The sequence below is a fragment of the Caretta caretta genome, chromosome 9, assembly GCF_965140235.1.
Source record: "Caretta caretta isolate rCarCar2 chromosome 9, rCarCar1.hap1, whole genome shotgun sequence".
NCBI lineage: Eukaryota > Metazoa > Chordata > Testudines > Cheloniidae > Caretta > Caretta caretta.
Window position 1 is genome coordinate 100,190,433 of NC_134214.1, and position 20,124 is coordinate 100,210,556.

The window sequence follows — 20,124 nt, forward strand, 5'->3', positions numbered from 1 at the left end:
CCCCGGGCTGGGACCCCCCGGGACCAGAGCAAGCCGGCCAGTCCCTTCGCCTGGCCCCGGGCTCGGCTGCCCCTGCGCCCTGCCCACCCGTTGGTCCCGGGGGATGGTGAGACCTGCCCTGGTCCGTGGCCTTCGGTCTCCTCAGGAGGGTGGAGGCGGTGCAGTGGATTTGGAGATCGGGTTGGAAGGGAGACTCAGGAGGTCACTTAGTCCCGTCCCATCTGCTCAAAGCAGGACCAAGCCCCAATTTTTTTGCCCCAGATGCCCCCTCAAGGATTGAACTCACAACTCGGGGTTTAGCGGGCCAGTGCTCAAACCACTGAGCTATCCCTCCCCCCTGCCCCCCTTTTTTGCCCCAGATCCTTTGAGGCCGCCTGTCAAGAGGGGAAATTGCCAAGTAATTGTGGCCTTTTGTACAGGCTTCACTGTATTTAACCCAACTCGGTCGATATTTAACTTGACATCCCGCTAACATTTCGGAATGCAAGTCTTACGTTTCGATTTGTTCATCCAGCAGTCCACAGTTCTTCCATAGCCTCCCTTCAGGAGGATGCGGAGTTGGCAAAGTCCTCTCTTCTCATTGGCTTCCCCCCGCCACCCGCTGGTGGTGTGCTGAACCCAGTGCTCACCTTGTTGTGACTCAGTTTCTCTGCTTGACCGGCTGCCTCCAACATAACTGTTAAACCCCAACTTTCATTCTTCTTTTAGAACTTAACACTTGACTGAATTTCACTGTGTCCCCTCTGGCAAACACCCAGACATAGCAACCTTTTTCTTTTTATAGTTATCCCATCCCCTAAGATGTGAACCAACTCCTGAGTTTCTTCTTCCTTATCAATAATTTCCCCCTCTTGAGGCTGATTTTTCAACTGTCCAGCTCCAGTTCTTTGTCTCAGCTGCTCCAGAACCTTCTGACCTTACACTTTACCTCCCTCCTATGATGGGCCATTCTTCTTTGTGTCGGAAGGGTAGGACAAATAGTACTTCAGGTGACATTTCTCTGTACTTAGCACCCTGTGATCATGTATAGTTGTAGGTGAAACCTACTGTAGTGCCTCCACAATAGGTCTAAAATGCCTTTTTATCCAAAACAGTCCTGTCTCCTGCAATGTATCAGTTGCACTGAAAATTGACTCCATTGTCTGATGTCTCCATAATCCAAATGTGCTCAGTGCCTCCTGTGATATAGAGGAATTGAGATTGTTTTGAATTAGGCAGTAGTTTTCCTTTTTAGCTGTGGATCAAATGTTCCGTTTTTATATTTATGGGATAAAAGCATTTGGAGTATCTAGTTGCTTCTTTGCAAAAGTAACTGTATCTAGCACACTGGGCCCTTGCCCCTGGATAGCACTCCCTCTCCTCCCCAAATATTAAAATTGGGCCCATCATCCTTATAGAAAGCCCCTCTGCAACTATAGAGACAGAGGGTCAAATGCTGGCTCCACTGAAATCAATAGGAGTATAGCCATTGACTTAATTGGGATCAGGATTATACCCATACGGAAATACCTGCATCAAGATGACAGCCTTTTCACCCATGTAGGCCATCCTGCCTACATTAGGGCAGGGCCATCCCACTCATATGGAAAATCCTTTCCAAAGGCAATAGAGCTCCTCCATTTACCTGTGAAAACTACATGCACTAAAAGCCCTGCTTGCAAGGGAGGTCCCTGAAAATTGATAGGGGTTCCATGAGTTCACAGAGTTGGTTCATTCCCAAGGCCAGGAAATAGTTTACTTCATCCAATCCAAGGGTGTAGGAACTAGTTTGGACAGTTACACACATCATACCTACCCCAAAATAGTTATTTAGAGGATGTTTCCTTATGCAGGATTCATTTGAAGGCAGTTTTTAAAGTAGCTCCCCCTTTTTCAACATGAAGCACTGCCTGCTATATCCAATATGGCACTGAATACAAAACATCTTTGTTTAAGTTAAGGTTGGGCTAAAACTACCTAAAGCCAAGAAATTCAACATTAAGGCAGAAGTTCCATCCATAACTAACTGTGGTTTAAAATCAAACAAAACCCCACACTGATGTTAGTTAAGGATAAGACTTGTGGCTTAAATTGGAACTTTCTGACTTATTGGTTTGTTAAAATGTTAATGTTAAAATATTTAATTCCCTACCCTCCAGTTTAAAAATACGTATTTTTAAAAGCCCTCTTAGTGAAAGTTATAAAATGCATGTTAGTTACCTGGGAGCTGTAATGAGTCCAATCTCATGGGTAGATTACTTAAAAAGGGTAATTTCTGGGAACTTGTACTGTATGCCAAGATTCAGGAATTGTTTTGGCTGAATAATTAAACCTTAAAAAAATTGGGAGATTTTGTTAATAAAGGACCTGACCCAACCTTAACTGCAGTATACAGCATTTCAATAAAATTTAAAGATGTCCATTTATCAGATTTCTGAATAGTGCAGATTCATTCTGCTCATTAATACTTAACATTGTCTCTATTTTTATATTTCAGTGCTCCAGTCATAACTCATCATGACTTTGGAAAAATCCCAATATTTGTGGTAGAGGCTGAATTTTTTTCAATCTGCTAATTCATTACTGCACATGCACAGCCTCCCTTCTGTTCCTCTTCTAAGTCTGATGTTCACTGCTGATTTTTCTGCACTAGTTGTCCTCCGTGTTGTTCCTTGGAGCCCTAGATGTTAGTAGTCCCAGCATGCTTTGGTTTTACTCTTTTCTCTCACACATTCCCTTCTGAAAGCCACCCCTACATCCCATGCACCCCTTTGATTCTATGATAATACCAAAATAGCCCTTTTACTTAAAAAAATTCACATCTGTTTAGTGCCCATCTCCCTCCACACGTAACTAAAAATCTTGGAGAAAACCTAGTAAAGTAAATATCACTACAATGTTTGATGCAGGAAGAGAGGAGCTCTTTGTAGCACTAAAACAGTTGCATGCTCTTTGCTACATGACATTGTACCTGCAACTGTGCAGATGATAAAAAACAAGGGGAAAGGTAAAAAGAAAAGGAGGACTTGTGGCACCTTAGAGACTAACCAATTTATTTGAGCATAAACTTTTGTGAGCTACAGCTCACTTCATCGGATGCAAAGGAGAAGGGTGTTCCTTTTCATCTGGCACAAAATGGGGGAAAAGTGAAGCTCTCATGTCATTTTGAACTTGCTGCCCTCCCTCGGCCATCTCCACCCCATTTATCTTTCACATGAGAGTAGCACTGCATTAGCTGTGTCGTGCTCAGCACCAAGAACATTGCAGCTGTGCAGCCTTTCACTAGGAGCTGAGGAATATTGACAAGGAGAGTTGAATACGGAAAGAAATAAAGTAGGACGAGTCTTTATACAAAGTGTACGTCTGCATAGAAATCTGAAACAAAGAGACAGACTCCATTATAGGAGCTGACTGGTTTGCTATTAAGGGAAAACTCAAGTAGCAAAGTATGTTCATAATGATGCACCATCTGGAGATTTTGCCACTTACAATGCCCTGAAAGCTGCAGCCTTCACATCTCCTGTTGCCAGTAAGTCATTGCAGTCGATGAGTCGTACAGGGGTGCACTCTTCACATGTCAAGCTGAAAATCCGTTAAGGTTCACAAAAATAAGTTACTAGGGCAGAAACTCACTAAATACTGCTAGCTGGTATGTGCTACCCTGAGTCTAAAAACAGATATTCAGCCTGTGTTAAAACTTCCAGACAATGTGGATTTCAGATTCTGCAGACGTCAACCCAAAATCTCATAAACAAGGATTTCCAACTTCTTCCCATATCTATTCCTGAGTATAATATGACATCTTTTGTAACCAACTTCTCGAATGGAATGCAAGGAGGAGAAGGGTAAGTTGGGTACGAATGATTAGTATATTTTCCACAGTAATTCTATTCTGGTCACATACATGACAGTTTTGTGAATCATTGTTGCAGTGACAGGGATGTCAGGTTCTAGGTTAAAATGTAGAAGTAGAAGGTTCTAGTAGAATGTGGCAGTCAGTCAGCGACATCACATTCAGTTAGAAGACTCCTGGACATGGTGGCTGGAGACTGAACGAAAAACCTGAGAGGGAATTAGGACAAAACAGCCGGTTGTGTAATGACTGAACTATCAAGCCAGGCTGTGAAGTGGAGGAATCTTACCGAAAGAACCAAAAAAATTGTTAGATAATTATTTACCACCCTGTAATTAACTAGTACTAATGCTTTTACTAATTAAGAAGGCTCAGGTGGCCTATTGCTCGTGCCACCATATGAAAAGCCTGGTAAATCCTTGTTGCTGTTGCTTCTCCATATGAGCTCACAAACAGGCACCTCACATACAGGACACAATATAAAAAGACCAAGGAAACCCGTTAGGAGGGAGCAGATGAATTTCTGTAAGAGAAAAGCTGTTGCTATGTCCTTGGGCTTGATGAACTTGGCTTTAATTCTCTCTCTTTTTCCTGAGAGTTTTTCTTTGACACACACTATAATCTTATTTAGTAGGAACAAAAAGCTGTGACTTGACTTTATTCAGGTGTTCTATATTAGATATAAGGAGGGTGGATAGGGAAAAACAGTGGTGAGTCAGTACAGTGACTAAGAGTTAGGAACAAACTGAACTACTTGATCAGAAGTTCAAGGTATACTGTTCACCTTCACTGCAGTGAGTTATGTATTTTAATACAGAATCTGGTTTACACAAGTCAATCTTCTATAGATTAAATTCATTCTGAAAAGGTCAGAAACTAGATAATCTTGCTGCTGAAAGCACAGTATTAATATCTAGGTCTCATTTTCTTCACTGCTTTGGTATGGAGAGAGTGCTCTAACTGTGTGTGATTTGAACAATGAACTACTCACACCCACTCTGAGTAGAACAGATTGACAAAAGTTTAATCAGTGCTGGCTGGTTTCAAAAGGCTGGTTATAGATGTGAACTAACTTCTTTCTTCAAATAATTATTCCTGTTAAACTAAACAAATTGCACAGAATGCCCAGGATCCAACTTTAACCTACAGAAGCGAGTACACAACTCGGATTACTCCACACTAACTGGAGTTCTCCAAAATGTTTCATTAATATAGCTGCACGCACTTGTACTGTGCATATTGTGTACCAGACAGTCTGTGCTACCCTGCACTAAAGATATATCCGATCCAAACATCTGAGTGAAGTACAATAGAATAAAAATGTTTACACAATTCCCAAGGCCCTTTTTAATTGTGCCAGAAAAGTCGTCTTTTTTGTGGAGGGGGGAGGGGGGGACTATGGTTTCCCTCTGCAGTGGTTATACACAAGCTATTTTGCACTGTACTGGAAGGCAAGACTCCATATTTCTATTCTTGGCTCTACCCCTGACTAGCCATATGGCCTTTGGAAATCACTTAACTTCTCTTGGCACCATATCCTCATCTGTAAAATGAAGAGGATATTTACCTACCTCGCAGGGGCATTGGAAGTCTTAGTTAATTTAGGCCCAATCCTGTATCGTCTGCACCACTGGAAGGTTAGTTTGTTAGAGAGCTTTCTCCAATGAAAGTTTTCATGGATTCACATCTCTGCTAGCACAGTTACTTATGCTTTTAAGAGCCCCTTCCCCTCGTCTAATTTCTCTTCTAGAAGGAAACTGAAATTTCACCAAAGCTCTCCCTTGGAATACAAAAATAGTGTGAACACAACCATAGAAGGGCTGAAGGAAGTCAGTGAGAAGCTCTATTCATGTTCTATCATTCCTCCAGCCCGGTCAGTCATTTTTTAAAATAAAACATACTGTATTTATAGAATTAAAAACATTTCTCTATATAGGAGCAACAACAGGAAGCTGGCGCTAAAGAGAATTCCTATACTAAAAAAAGAAAAGGAGTACTTGTGGCACCTTAGAGACTAACCAATTTATTTGAGCATGAGCTTTCGTGAGCTACAGCTCACTTCATCAGTGTAGCTCACGAAAGCTCATGCTCAAATAAATTGGTTAGTCTCTAAGGTGCCACAAGTACTCCTTTTCTTTTTGCGAATACAGACTAACACGGCTGTTCCTCTGAAACCTATACTAAAAAAGCATCCACTCCAGGAGTATGTCACAGTAGTACCCAAGTGAATTTCCAAGTGGGATTTGTCCAACATACCATCCCAAGCATACCTCTGGGAGGAGAGCAGTGATGTAATGGTGCTCTGGTACTTTTTGTGAGCAGATCATCTTCGGCCCACAGAGTGGGAATGCTGATCCACACCTGCAAAAAAGAAATCAAGAAGCCAGAGAGGAACAACTTGAGAAAGAAAGGGGGTAATGAGAGACAACAGGTGTTAAAGGCGAGATGAAGTATGGAAGAAGAGAAACAAGCAGAGAGGAAAAAATGAGAAGAAAATTAGGAGAGGTGAAAGAAAGGAAGGAAGGAGAAAACTCATCCAGCTATGAGCGACACCTCTTGTCAGTCCCAGACAGGAGACACTACCTCAAGAAGGGGAGGAGAAAAGGGAGCATGTACCTCCAAACACTAATGCATTTCTGGTCCTCCCTTGCTTCAATTTATCTGGTTGCAATCGCAGCAGTTGAGGTATAGGTGAGTCCAGGGAAGGGCCAGGTACATGAGCTAAAGGAGGAAAAGTAGGTTGTGAGGGGATGAAAAGGAAGGCAAAACAAAGAGCTAGGGAAGAGGGAGGGTGTTACTTTTCATTAGCCATGAAAATGCTGTTAGTCTTGGGAGTCCCCAGACTCTCACCACCCCTACCAAATGTTTGGGCTAAAGAACTCCCAGCACAGTTAGGTTTCTCTCTATGCATTTCCCCAGTTTCTCCCACCCCCACTTTCTTCTGAATCAGCTGCAGGGACAGTGCCTGCCTCTTGGGCCCTGGCTGTACTTGGCTCCTAGAAAGCAGCATTCACGCATGATGGCAGCCTGAGAAAAACGTTGAAAAGGAATTAGAAACATCTCTGTTGAAATAAACATCTGCTCTATGTTCGGTATCATGGCAACAGTGCTCACAAAAAGTACGGGCAGAACTCCAGGGGCTGCCTGGCAAATCACAGCTATCAGTACCTGTTGAAAACAGGCTGACAAAGTAGTCACTAAACAGGGGTGGGGGGTGGGAGTATGCATAAGGATGCTCAGAAACTAAAACTTTGCCCAAACAATAGAAATAAAATTATACTTCACTTGGACGAAGATTGCTGTCCCTTAAACAATGCACACAGACCACAGAAAGATGGCCAGACTCCCATAAATAGAATTCTTTCACACTATCAATGGGAAAGACAAAAGAATACTCTTCACACTGAATTGGTGATGGCTATCACCCACTTAAGATGAGAGAAGGAAACATTGGTTCGAATGTGCTTCTCCTCTGAAAAAGATGACGAATTAAAAATGGGCATCTTCTTACTCAACTGGTCTGGTCTTTTTGTGCATTCAGTCACCTATTAATAAATCTCTCTCTCTAGTTTGATGACAAGAGCATTTCTTGCTTTATATTCCTGTTTCACTATACAGCCAACACAGCTAAGAGACAGGGAGCTGGATTCTATTCCATATTGCTCAACAGCAAAATTTGTTTATTGAGTTCTGATCAGTTACACCCATTGGAACCACTCAGGTGTCACTGAGAGCTTACTTTGTCTTGTACGACTTTTCTTACTCATGTTGGTGTTCTAGGTGGGAAGAATGCAGCTTGGCTTTTAAAGCCCAGCCTAAATTCACAGGTGATGTCAAGAAGGAAATTGATACATTCTTGGCATAGGGAAAAGAGGTGCTGAGAGCAAAGTATTCATTCTTCAGAGGTTCCAAAGGAAGCTGCTTTTTTACCAAAGAACAAATTAAGTTTCCTTGGTGTTAACATGGAACTTGAGCAAAAGAGAAACAGAGCAAATCTCACAGAAAAATGACCCAAAACCTCTGGTTTGTGAGAGTCCTGTGTTTAATTTCTCTCTCTCATTCCCTAGGCTGGCAGGTGGAGAGGAGAGCAGCAGATGTACAGATGCTAGCCATGACACAGAGCCTCGAAAGGTGGTGGATGTAGAGCAGGAGACCCTCAAGACTTCATGAGGGACAGAAAGGAGCTGGAGAGGAATGGGGAGGGCTAAAGTGAACCACAAGAGGATGAGAAGAGAGGAGTTGACTTAGACATATTTGCAAATTTGACAGCAAAACAGAGGAAACGGCAATCCAGAAGTAGTCAGAATATTTAAAAATAAGAGACGACAGGGCTAGTACCCCATGAAACACTGCTAGGATATTAGTCTCCACTTGAGCATGTAAGTATTACAACTAGAGGACTTCCTATACTCCACAAGGACCCAGAGAACCCAAACCTATTCAGACTGTTAGCAAGGAAGCAACTAATAAGATAGAAGTGGGGTGCGAAGGGAGGAACTGCTGTCATGGGCCCCTATTCTGCAATCGAACCCATGTGGGCAGTCCCTTGCATGTGCCTGGTTGACCCATTGGCTTCAAGAGGACTCCACATACAAGCAAGGATCCACCCTGCTTGGATCAGGATCGTTGATGAGCCAGAAGTAAAAAGAAGCATCAAACCTGTTGGGCTCAAACGGAAGGCATGTGGTCTCCCTTGTGAACGCAAAAGATTTCCTAAATTGACCAGTGACTCAGAGGAAAATACAAAAGGACAGGGCTAGACCAGATGAATCTTGCAGTCCCTTCTAACCCAAGTCTGATAACATTTATTTAATGTTATTTCAGATTTACAAAGTAATTGATATGGAAAACAGAATAAGTCTCCGTAGGCGCAACAGAAGGGCCAGGAATCTTTCTGGATGTCAGTACAGCACTGCATGCAAGGGGTATTTTCTGTGAATGAAGCGCTACACTAAAGAGCAGATGATTGCCCCATTAGCATGTTTCTCTTCTGACTTTGCTTTGGGAGCTCTCCTCTAGTGGGTCCAGCTGCTCCACACATTCATTTGATTTCCTAGCTCTAATGAGGAAGTGAGACAAGGAGCAAGGCCAGAAAGCTGATAATGGGACTATAAATGCCAGGAAGAAGACTATATGGCCGACTATCAATAAAATATGCAAAGCTTGATGTAACCTCTGTTTGGATTGGTGCTTCAATGTCTTTGTTTCCAGGAAAGGATGACAGCATTGTAATTAAAATGTATGTAACAATGAGGATGAAATCTAGACAAGCACTCTCCTATGCAGGCAAGTGCTGAGCTCTGAACACTCAGTCCAGGCACCTGTCATTGCAGAGATTAAGCTACATGGCAAATATGAGTGCTGGGGGCAGTGGGGACAGAGGAAGAGGAGGTATAGGAGACCCCTAGCACAATTCACTGATAATGAGCTGCTGAATATATGGGCCATTGGTTCCCTCTCTCTCTCTCTCAGTGTGTGAATGAGGAATAGCAGCAAAATAACTTACTGGAGAGCAAGAAAGAAAACCCAAGAAATGTGTCAAGAGCACACTCCAGAGGCAGGTCTTCCTGCTATGTTACAAGAGGCGGCCACAGGGCAACATTGTCGCTAGGCTGACTCAGCTATTGATGGGAGTCAGGGGGGAGGTGGGGCCAGAGACAAAGAAGAAGCCGGATCAGTGGAACAGAGTGAAACTTTCACAAAAGGGAAGTGGGGAAAGCTTGTTGATGAGTTCTTCTGCCAGGAAGTCCTGTGGCTGTTTCACACATTGCAGTTGTGCAGCAGGATTATATTTTTTGTTCCTAAGAGAATATGCACACAAATCTCTGAAGAGATGGGCTTTCCTTTCATCTCTATGAGTTACATTTGATTTTTTTAAACTCTTGCAGGCTCCAGACCTGATGTCAGAGTCATGAGGAGTGCATAGGTCCCTCCCTGCAGCTGAACCGCCAGCTGGGGCTCTAGGAGCCTGTTTCATAACACTGACGATGAAATTAACATTGCCGATCTGGGTGTTCTTGCAAAAATATATATTCTAGGGTAAAGAAAGAAATTGAATATACTGTGGTTGCTTCAGATAGTGCAAGGCTGAACCATGCTATGTAATACAGGACGGCATGCATGACTTTGATTCCCATCCACCCTTCACATAATTTTATTTAAACTGGGTCTTTTGATTTTGAGTTGCGCGCCGGGGGATGATATGCTTTTTATGGCATCAGACAGGCATTTCTACTGGTTTAAGAAGGAAAGTGGCTCAGTCTGGAAAAATGCACATTTTTTTAAGTGCAGTAGTTATTTCGCCCTGAGCCTGCATAACTTTTCTCAATCCATCTGGAATCTTTCAGCTAAAAAAACCAGGAGAAGTTTGGGGATTCCAGGTGTCTCAGTTCCCAAGGGAAATGCACTGCTCACTGCTTCATGGCCTCCTTGGGGGCAGGGCCCCCCCCCCCCATCTCAGGCCTCTAGCCATCACTTTTCTCAGGTTGGGATCCCACCATCCCGTCCTCTCCAGGGTTTTAGGCTGCAGATTCCTGCAGATTTGCAGTGATCTCCTTGACAAGGCTGACGCACTTGCAGTCCTGTTTTCTCAGGGGCAATAACAGGGTTAAGCAGTGAGTAGTCGGCTTTCACAAAGCAAAGTACTCTTTGTTCTGGACAGAAGCAATACAGGGAAAACACAGCTTGAAAACAATAAACAGCTTTTAGATGTGTCAAGCTCACCAGGAGTCACCCACGATCTTCCACATGGAGACCCTTCCAAAGTCCCATCAGTTCCTCCCACAAGGCATATCCCTGAGGCCACAGTCTCATGTCTTTCGCTGGGTCGGGTGAGAATGACCTCTCTCCCTATGTCCAGGTGGTCACTTTCTCCAGTTTTCAATTCTTTCCTTTGTCTGGCTTCTTTAGTCAGGTCAAAGCAGGTCTCTGCAGGAGTGCAGGCTTCTCCAAATTCATTACCTGTCCAGGGATTTGTATTAACCACCTTTCCCTCACTTTGACCCTGGTGATTTTAGTTGCTGCAGGAAACTCATTAGCTCCCCAGTGGAGCAGAATACAATCCCTAGCCCATACAGATACAGGTAACATTTATAGAGTTTATACAATAGTGTTTGGATAGTCCATGTGTCCATAGCATCTGTCACACCAAGTTTTAAGTAATATCCATGTTCACCTCTTAGCCCCTGGTCCCACAAAATAACTAAGCTCATGCTTAACTATAGGCATGAGAACCCATTGGAGTCAGTGGGGCTGTTCTTGTGCTTAAGCGCTTTGCCGGGTTGGGGCCTTCACCACACCAGGCACCCAAATATCTCCAGGAATGTGTGGACACTCCCACTGATGGCAGTGGGAGTTCTAGAATCGTGGAACCATAGGGTTAGACGGGACTGCAAGATGCGTCTGGTCTAACCCCCTGCCAAGGTGCAGGATGCTTTGTGTCGAAGCACAAAGTGGTCGTGGGATTGGGCCCCCATATTAGCATTCACTTCTGGGTACCTCTAGAAAGATGTTGACAAACTGAAGAAACTCAGGGAAGAGAAACAACAAGGATCAAGGAAGGGTGGAGGCAGTGCCTTATGTGGAACGTTAATAGAACAAAATACACTTGGCTTGGTTAAACGTCAGGGAGGAACATACTAGTCAGCTATAAGCACCTGGAAGGTGTACACACTCTCCAGATGTTTCTCTGAAAACATCCACTCAATGTGCAGCCGCAGTCAAAAAAACGAACCAAATGTTGGGAATTGTTAAGAAAGGGATAGATAATAAGACAGAAAATGTCACATTGCCTCTATATAAATCCATGGTACGCCCACACCTTGAATACTGCCTGCAGATGTGGTCGCCCCATCTCAAAAAAGACATATTGGAATTGGAAAAAGTTCAGAAAAGGGCAACAAAAATGATTAGGGGTATGGAACGGCTACCATGTGAGGAGAGGTTAATAAGACTGGGACTTTTCAGCTTGGAAAAGAGATGACCAAGGGGGGATATGATAGAGGTCTATAACATTGTGACTGGTGTGGAGGAAGTAAATAAGGAAGTGTTATTTACTTCTTCTCAAAACACGAGAACTAGGGGTCACCAGATAAAATTAATAGGCAGCAGGTTTAAAACAAACAAAAGGAAGTATTTCTTCACAACGCACAGTCAACCTGTGGAACTCCTTGCCAGAGGATGTTGTGAAGGCCAAGACTATAACAGAGTTCATGGAAGTTAGGTCCATCAATGGCTATTAGTCCAGATGGGCAGGGATGGTGTCCCTACCCTCTGTTTGTCAAGCTGGGAATGGGCGACAGGGGATGGATCACTTGATGATTAGCTGTTCTGTTAATTCCCTCTGGGGTATTGGCCACGGTTGGAAGGCAGGATACTGCACTAGATGGACCTTCGGTCTGACCCAGTATGGCTGTTCTTATGTTCACACAAATGAGAGGGAGGAAGTGTTGAGGCTGGTGCTTGTGAGCATAATTAGAAATAAAAGAATGAACTTTTCAAAAGCAGGGAAGCCTTCCTGGTGATGCAACCTGTGCACTGGGCTCCCAAGGAGAGTGGTGAAAAATGTACCATTGTGAAGTAGGCTGTGCTTAGGTTGTAAGCGCTTTGAGGCAGGGCCCCGCCTTATTGTCTGTTGAACAACATGTACACCTACAGAACTGTTTTGTAATCACAGCAGAGTAGACAGCGCTCTAGAAAACATGCATATATTGTTGGTTCCAGGGGTTGCAAGAAATGGGCTGGTCCCATCTCTGATTTCTGCATCACATAACACTGGTTTGTAGCTCTGAAATGCTGTCCTTGAGTAGATATTGTGCAAGGTATTATATCCTCCACTGCTCATTCTAGGGAACGTGGGGAACAAATACGAGGAAAGAGACCCTGTAAGATTCATTCACGGGTTTGTGAATCATAAATTTGAAGGTCATGATGGTCCCTTCTGGTTTTAAAGGCCATGAGTCTCTGAGAAGGGATCATTAAAACCATCTAGTCTGGCCTCCTGTAGAGCACAGTATAACTCCAGTAAGGATGAAAACGGGAACCCACTCCAGCTACTCCGCCTTTCCATACTTTGGGCATACCTGATGAGGTGATTGGTGAGAGTGGAGTCCTGGCCAGAAAGAAATGGCCACCAGTGAGGTATCCCACTGTATGCACATTTGGATCATTCTCACACTGGACCGGGTTCAAAGCTGAGCGTTTTCTCTCCCTATATCAGTTCTGTCTCATTGGTTCTACTACTACTTTGGTGGCTCTCTCTTGCTCCAGGATTATTCCTTCCCTCTGGGTGGGTTACCTGCCTGAAAATACTCACTTGGGGGTGGATTCTGAGACACATGGAATACGCAATGTCAAATCGTCCTACAGAGACAAACCCGCTGCAGTAGTCATCTTCTTTTGCAGTTCTTTGCTCTTCATTTCTTTCTGAGCCGGTAGGAGAGATTCCAGTTCTTTAGAGGAGGAGGGGACCATAGCGAGAGTAGAGAAGCTGCCAGTTCCATACTTGTATTAAGAACTGATCACAGCAGGACTTTACCACTGGAACGTTTGGCTGTGTAATGCTGCAGTTTTATGGCATGAGGCGAGTAAGTCAGTTGCCTGGAGCACCAAAGGAGAAGGCAGGACTTTGTGGTCTCCTGTTGTTCTCTCTTGCTCCCACCATCTGTTCTGCCCCAGACATGGACCTCATCAGAGACACCCATGCCTTTGGGTTTGTCTACACTATGGAGATGATGGCAGCATTGCCCTGTTGTGCATATACCGACCAAAGGGGATTTTCCATTGCTGTAGGAACACCATGTCCTCAAATGATGCTAGCTAGTTAAAGGGAAGCATGCTGCCCTTGACATAGCTGCATCTACACTGGGAGTTTTGTTGGCATAGCTATGCTGGTCAGGGGGGTGAGTTTTTCATACCCCTGACCAGCATAGCTATGCCAATATAACCTTAAACGTGTAGACCAAGCCTTTGTCGCAGCCGGACAAGACTGAAGCAACTCGCTTCTCAAGCCTTGGCTACAGGAGGGGATGTAGTGAGGAGTTATACTACCATTGTTAGACTGGTACAACTCCCTTCCAAAGCAAGGCTAGTTGCAGTGGAAAGAGGCATTCCTATTCTGGACTCCGCTGGTCCAGATGGGGAGTTGGACTGATATAACTATAAAGGTATAATTACAGGAGAAAATTATGCCACTAAATTTGCTCATATTGACAAGCCCCAAATGTGCTTCTGCAGCAGTTGTGAAATGCAACTGCTCATTTGCAAACTTCCTTGAGTGCCGGTACACCAAAGGATACACGCAATTCAAAGCTCTTAGTATGCACAGACCAGCATAATCTAGGGCCCCTCACCTTGCAACCTGGGGTCAGGCTCTGAACTGGACCTGAAGCAGGATTTTCTTGATCAAGCATTCCCTGGTGCAGAACACCCTGCCTGCTTAGCGACCTTTAGAGAACACTGTATGGGGGTGTTTGAATCTCACTAGTGGTGCTGCTCTTCATCATCATCATCATCATCTCCCCCATCTCCTTTTTCCAATGCCAAGGTTGGGTAGGACCCAGGATATGAACAGATTCCATCCACGTCTGTTTTAAACCTCCATTTAAGCCTGCAGGGGGTGGGGTGCCTGGATGATTTTATATATCACATTATACCATGGTCTTCTGGGACATCCAGGACCTCTCTCACCTTGCACTCTTCCAGAGAGAACAAACCGTTGTAGTTGGTCCCTTTTGATGGACTGAACTGACATCAATCAGAGTGACATGCTCCTATTGAAAGCAGAGATCCCTTACTGCAGCAGTTTCCAAACTAGGGGTCGCGACCCCAAATGGGGTTGTGCCATCAGCCAACTGGGTCGTGGGTCCAATAGGCAAGATTTGGCCCATGAGACGATGCCGTCCACCTCCAAACGTGTCCAGACCTGCTCCACAGACTCCACACCGGGAGGCTGCCATTTTGATCTTCGAACTAGTGGCCTCCTCATGGCACAACCTCGCACATACAGTGCATGTGAGGTCATGTTGCACAGAGGCCGCGATCTGGTGGATCCAAACAGAAGCCTCCCGGTGTGGCATTTGTGGAGCAGGTCAGGACAGGTTGGCTGTGCAGACGCCAGTTTGGCAATTTGCACCATCCTGCTGTGTAAGCATCCGGCTGAGGGATCGAATGCAGAAGATCCTCCTGTGTGGGCAGCAGCCTCGTCAACAGAGCATCCTCTCTGCTTGAGCTGGTAGGAGCCTGGGCTGGCCTTTTCTGAGATGGGAATCTGCAGTGATTTGGAAGTTCCTTGAGGCAGGGCCACCCGGAGTATCCTATTGGCTACGAGGATAAAGACTCATTGGAAGTCAGTGTCTCCATGCTGCCCTAGTTTCACCACAGCGGGCCTTCCTCCATCCTGGCCTCATTTGCTTAGCACTGAATTCCTATTTCTGGTTGTGATAAGAGCACAATGGACCCATGTTTACGCACAGTGTCTGGTTCAACCTCCAGCAGTGAGTCTAGTGGCGCAGTAATGAACAAAAAACAAGAATGCAAGAAACGTGCTCGCAAATACAACAAGGCTTCCTTTGACGTTGGCTTCCCTGGCACTTTGGTCAAGAGTGAAGAAAGGCCAAAATGTCAGCTAGACCACACAGTGTTATCTGGCGAAAGCATGAAGCCTAATAAACTGAAATGACACTTGGAAACCCTTCTCAAGAGCACAAAGGAAAACAATGGTTATTTTCCCAGCATTGGAAAGAACTTTTGCATCCTCAATTGCAACTGTAGAGAGCTGTGACCGTCTCTGAGCATGCTCAAAAGGCGTCGTCGGAGGTGAGGTACCGCATCCCATAGACCAAGCAGCCTACACAATTGGAAAGACTTTGTTTCTGCCAGCTGGACTCAATAGAGTGAACAGGACGTGCTGGGGGAAATGAGGCAAACAAGCTCAAAGCCACGCCACGCTCCAGCAACACAGTGAAGCGAAGCCCTGAAGGGAGAGCAGCGGTTCAGGAAAACACGCTGCTGGAACACCTGAAAAAACACGGCGGCTGTTGCTCGTCAAGTTGATGTGAGCACTGAGGGTCGTGATGCACATTTCTTGGCTTGTGAAATATACGAGAGGGTGCAATTCTCTCCCTCTTCCCGGACACAAGAGGGTGCAAGGACTATTCGATGTGTTACATGCAAGACAAAAATATCCCGTGTGATTGCCTGCTTGGCTTTTGCACAGATGGAGCTCAGTCTATGGCAGGCCGCAGAGCCGGTCTGTGCGTCTTGGTAAAGAAAATTGCTCCATCTGCTGTGTGGACTAACTGCATGATTCCCAGAGAACAACCGATTTCTGAGACCAGAGCAAGGTGAGGTTTTGCAGCAGGTCTCATCTGCTGTGAACTACGTCAAGAATCAGCCTCTCCGCACATGTCTGTTTGCAAAACTGCATGAAGAAATGGGGTCTGATCAGGACGTGTTGCTGTTCGACTCTGCAGCTCGTTGGCTGTCGAGAGCAAAAGCACTGGGAGGGTGTTTTGGACTGAGAGACTAGCCCGGGGTCGGCAACCTTTCAGAAGTGGTGTGCCGAGTCTTCATTTATTCACCCTAATTTAAGGTTTCGTGGGCCAGTCATACATTTTAACGTTTTTTTAGAAGGTCTCTCGCTATAAGTCTATATATTATATAACTAAACTATTGTCGTACGTAAACAAGATTTTCAAAATGATTAAGAAGCTTAATTTAAAATTAAATTAAAATGCTAATCTTACGCCACCGGCCCGCTCAGCTCGCTGCCAACCTGGGGTGCCGTTCACCTAGGCCGGCAACAGGCTGAGTGGGGCCTGCGGCCAGGACCCCGGCTGGCAAGGGGCCGGCAGCCGGAACCCCAGATCGGCAGTGGGCTGAGAAGGGCCGGCGGCCGGGACCCCAGACCGGCAGTGGGCAGCCCGCTGCCGGTCTGGGGTTCAGTCTGCCAGCTCCTGCCAGCCAGGGTCCCAGCTGCCGGCTCCGCTCAGACCACTGCCATTCTGGGATCCCAGCCGTGCCCACACAGAGTGGGTACCTACCTTCTCTCTGGTTCTAGCCCATTCTCTTCCTCTCTCTCTGTACTGAGCTGAGGGTGGGAGTGCACTGAGCACAGGGCTGAGGGTGAAGGAGCAGGCTGGGGGTTGGGGTGCAGGGTCTGGCCAGGAGCTAGAATGAGGGAGGGGGCTTGGGGTTGGGGCAGGAGGTTTGGGTGTGGAGTGCTTACCTGGGCAGCTCCCATTTGGTGCGAGGGATGGGAGTGGGGATGTGGGGGGTGCAAGAGTCAGGGCATAGGGTGTGGGGGGGCTGGGTATGTGTGTGGGGTGCAGAAGTCAGGGCAGGGGGCTGGATATGTGTGGGGGTTGCTGGAGTCAAGGCTGGGATGTGTGGGGGGTGCAGCGGTGAGGGCAGAGGGCTGGGGTGTGTGTGGGGGGTTCAGGGGTCAAGGCAGAGGGCTGGAGGTGTGGGTTGGGGTCGTGGGGGTGCCCTGAGCGGCTCACGGCAGGGAGCTGGAGGGGATATGCCCTGATTCCACCCTCTCCCCCTCTGTAGCAAGGGCTGTCAGCTGATCGGCCGCAGGGAGGGAGAGAAGGAGGGGCAGGAACCCAGCCCGCTGGGGGAAGAGGCTGGGGAGAGGGAAGCTTGCCTGCCCTTCAAGGAGAGAGCAGTGGGCGGAAAAGAGCGGGCAGGGCCAGGCAGGATTTGTAGTGGCATGCTGCTGTCTGCCCGGGTCCGGCAGTGGGCTGAGCGGGGCCGGCGGCTGGGACCTGGCAGGCAGCAGCGTGCCATTAAAAATTGGCTCGCGTGCCGTGTTTGGCTCCCGTGCCATCGGTTGCCGACCCCTGGACTAGCCTATGCAATGGACAGCAAAAAGAGTGAATTCATTGGTTTTCAGTGTGACTGAAGGAGAAGGTGTCTTTTTGCTTGTGCCACAGGCATATCTGGGAAACTGAATGAATTGAATACAGGTCTGCAAGGAAAGGACACCCGCTCCTGCAGCTGAGTGACTGAATCATAGGAGTCATGAAGGAAATGATTTTCTGGAAGAATAATCAATTAAAGACGAACTACGAATCCTTCCCACAGTTCTGTAATTTCCTCTGACAATGAAATTATTCAGCCTCCCACACAGGTGACGGCTGAGTATCTCAGCTGGCTGGAGGAACAGTCTGTATCCTTTTTCCCCACATGGACATGACAACGTATGGTTGGGTGCAAAGCTCCTTTCTGTGCAAGCCTGATGCTAGCAGCTGAAATCGAACAGCTCGTTGAAATGTCCGGTGATTGTTTCTTGCGAGGAATATGTGCCCAGCTTTTCCTCCCGGCCTTCTGGGTCTCTGTCAGGAATGAATATCCTGCACTTCTCAACCCACGCCTTGAAACTGATGGTGCCATTTGTGAAATGTATTTGTGTGACGCTGGATACAGCACGCTTGTGTCCATCAAATCTCAGTATTGAGCTACCCTTGATGTCACACTGGAGATGAGACACGAGATTTCTACCACACCGGCAGACTTTGAGATGCTGTGTCACAACATGCAAGCCCATGGCTCGCAGTAGAGAGCATTAAATAATGTACTTGATGTGTAAAATCCTTGGATTCCTTGGTCGCTATGTTGCTTTGTGTAATGTTACACCCCACATTCTTCATAGAAATATGGTTATGATACGAATATGGCATGACTAAGATCTACTTTATGCAAGATGGCTCATATAAGATCTCATTGGAAAGGTTGTGATTTACGGAATGTGATTATCCAAGTTATAGGGCTGTATCATTTCTGTCTCTGAAGTTAGGAATATTGACTATGTAACACTTACAACTGTGTGTGTACTTGGGGAAACGCCCACCAGGCAGTAAGCAATCATCCTGAATGAGCCATTTAAGAAGGCCAATAGAACTCTGAAGATACTAATCTTCCACCTGCCTGAGGAGCTTCTTGGGATGCTGCATTGACACTACGAGGCCAGGTGGTTCTGTCACCTGATGCAAAATACCACCTTGGACACTGCTGGTACTTTTCCTCTGTAGGGGGATGGGGATCAAATAAAGGTTTCCCACCTTAGGTAAATCCATTTTAAGGCTGGGGAGGGAGTTAATCTGACCTCTCCTCCATTGCTTACCCAAGAAGAAAGACTGCTGAAAGCACCTGAGGGGAAAGGCAGGGTAAGTCCAGACTGAGACAGGGGTCCAGTCTGTAAGAAGAACTAAGTGGAACTCAAAGCTACAGAAACTGTGCAACTTGCCTAAACCAACATTTAGGGTGAGAAATTATTTCTTGAAACCAGTCTCTTTAAGATCTTAAGCTTAGTATGCATGTTTTGTTTTATTTGTTCAGTAATCTGCTTTGTTCTGTTTGCTGTCTCTTATAATCACTTAAAATCTGCTTTTCATAGTTAATAAATTTGTTTAGTTTATTATTAAACCCAGTTTGTGCAATTTCTAATGGGGGGGGCAAGAAGTTGTGTATATCTCTCTTCACATTGAGGGAGGGGGCAAATTTTTATGAGCTTGTGCTGTGCAGATCTTTCTATACAGCGCAAAAGAATATAACTTTGGGTCTGCACTCTCAGGGAGGTGGGCACCTGAGCACTGGGGCAAGTCCCTTAAGCTGAGTCTTCTCTGAGCTGAGCTCAGTGGTCAGAAGAAAGTCAAGGAAAGTCTGGGCCCCTTACTGAATGAGGGAGGCAACGTAGTGACAGAGGATGTGGAAAAAGCTAATGTACTCAATGCTTTTTTTGCCTCTGTCTTCACGAACAAGGTCAACTCCCAAACTACTGCACTGGGCAGCAGAGCATGGGGAGGAGGCGACCAGCCCTCTGTGAAGAAAGAAGTGGTTCGGGACTATTTAGAAAACCTGGTTGAGCACAAGTCCATGGGGCCAGATACACTGCATCTGAGGGTACTAAAGGAGTTGGCAGATGTGATTGCAGAGCCATTGTCTATTATCTTTGAAAATTCATGGCAATTGGGGGAGGTCCTGGACGACTGGAAAAAGGCTAATGTAGTGCCCATCTTTTAAAAAGGGAAGAAGGAGGATCCTGGGAATTACAGGCCAGTCAGCCTCACCTCAGTCCCTGGAAAAATCATGGACCTGGTCCTCAAGGAATCAATTCTGAAGCACTTAGAGGAGAGAAAAGTGATCAGGAACAGTCACATGGATTCACCAAGGCCAAGTCATGCCTGACTAACTTAATTGCCTTCTATGATGAGATAACTGGCTCTGTGGTTGAGGGGAAAGCAGTGGACGTGTTATTTCTTGACTTTAGCAAGGCTTTTGATGCGGTCTCC

General features: G+C 45.8%; 2 long non-coding RNA genes across 3 annotated transcripts; one reads left to right on the plus strand and one right to left on the minus strand.

Annotated features, from left to right (window-relative positions):
- Positions 1-441: 441 nt before the first annotated feature.
- On the minus strand, positions 442-6,850 carry LOC125642252 (uncharacterized). Of its 2 annotated transcripts, XR_012670053.1 has the most exons (5): positions 6,449-6,850; positions 6,103-6,193; positions 3,469-3,561; positions 2,200-2,311; positions 442-1,178 (listed from the first exon to the last, which is right to left on the minus strand). It is a non-coding gene; the product is annotated as an uncharacterized LOC125642252 (long non-coding RNA). The 2 variants fall into 2 exon arrangements; XR_007358342.2 differs by lacking the exons at positions 442-1,178; positions 2,200-2,311 and adding an exon at positions 3,016-3,354.
- Positions 3,557-9,004, plus strand: LOC142073254 (uncharacterized). The gene is made up of 2 exons (XR_012670054.1): positions 3,557-3,824; positions 7,900-9,004. It is a non-coding gene; the product is annotated as an uncharacterized LOC142073254 (long non-coding RNA).
- The last annotated feature ends 11,120 nt before the right edge of the window (positions 9,005-20,124 follow it).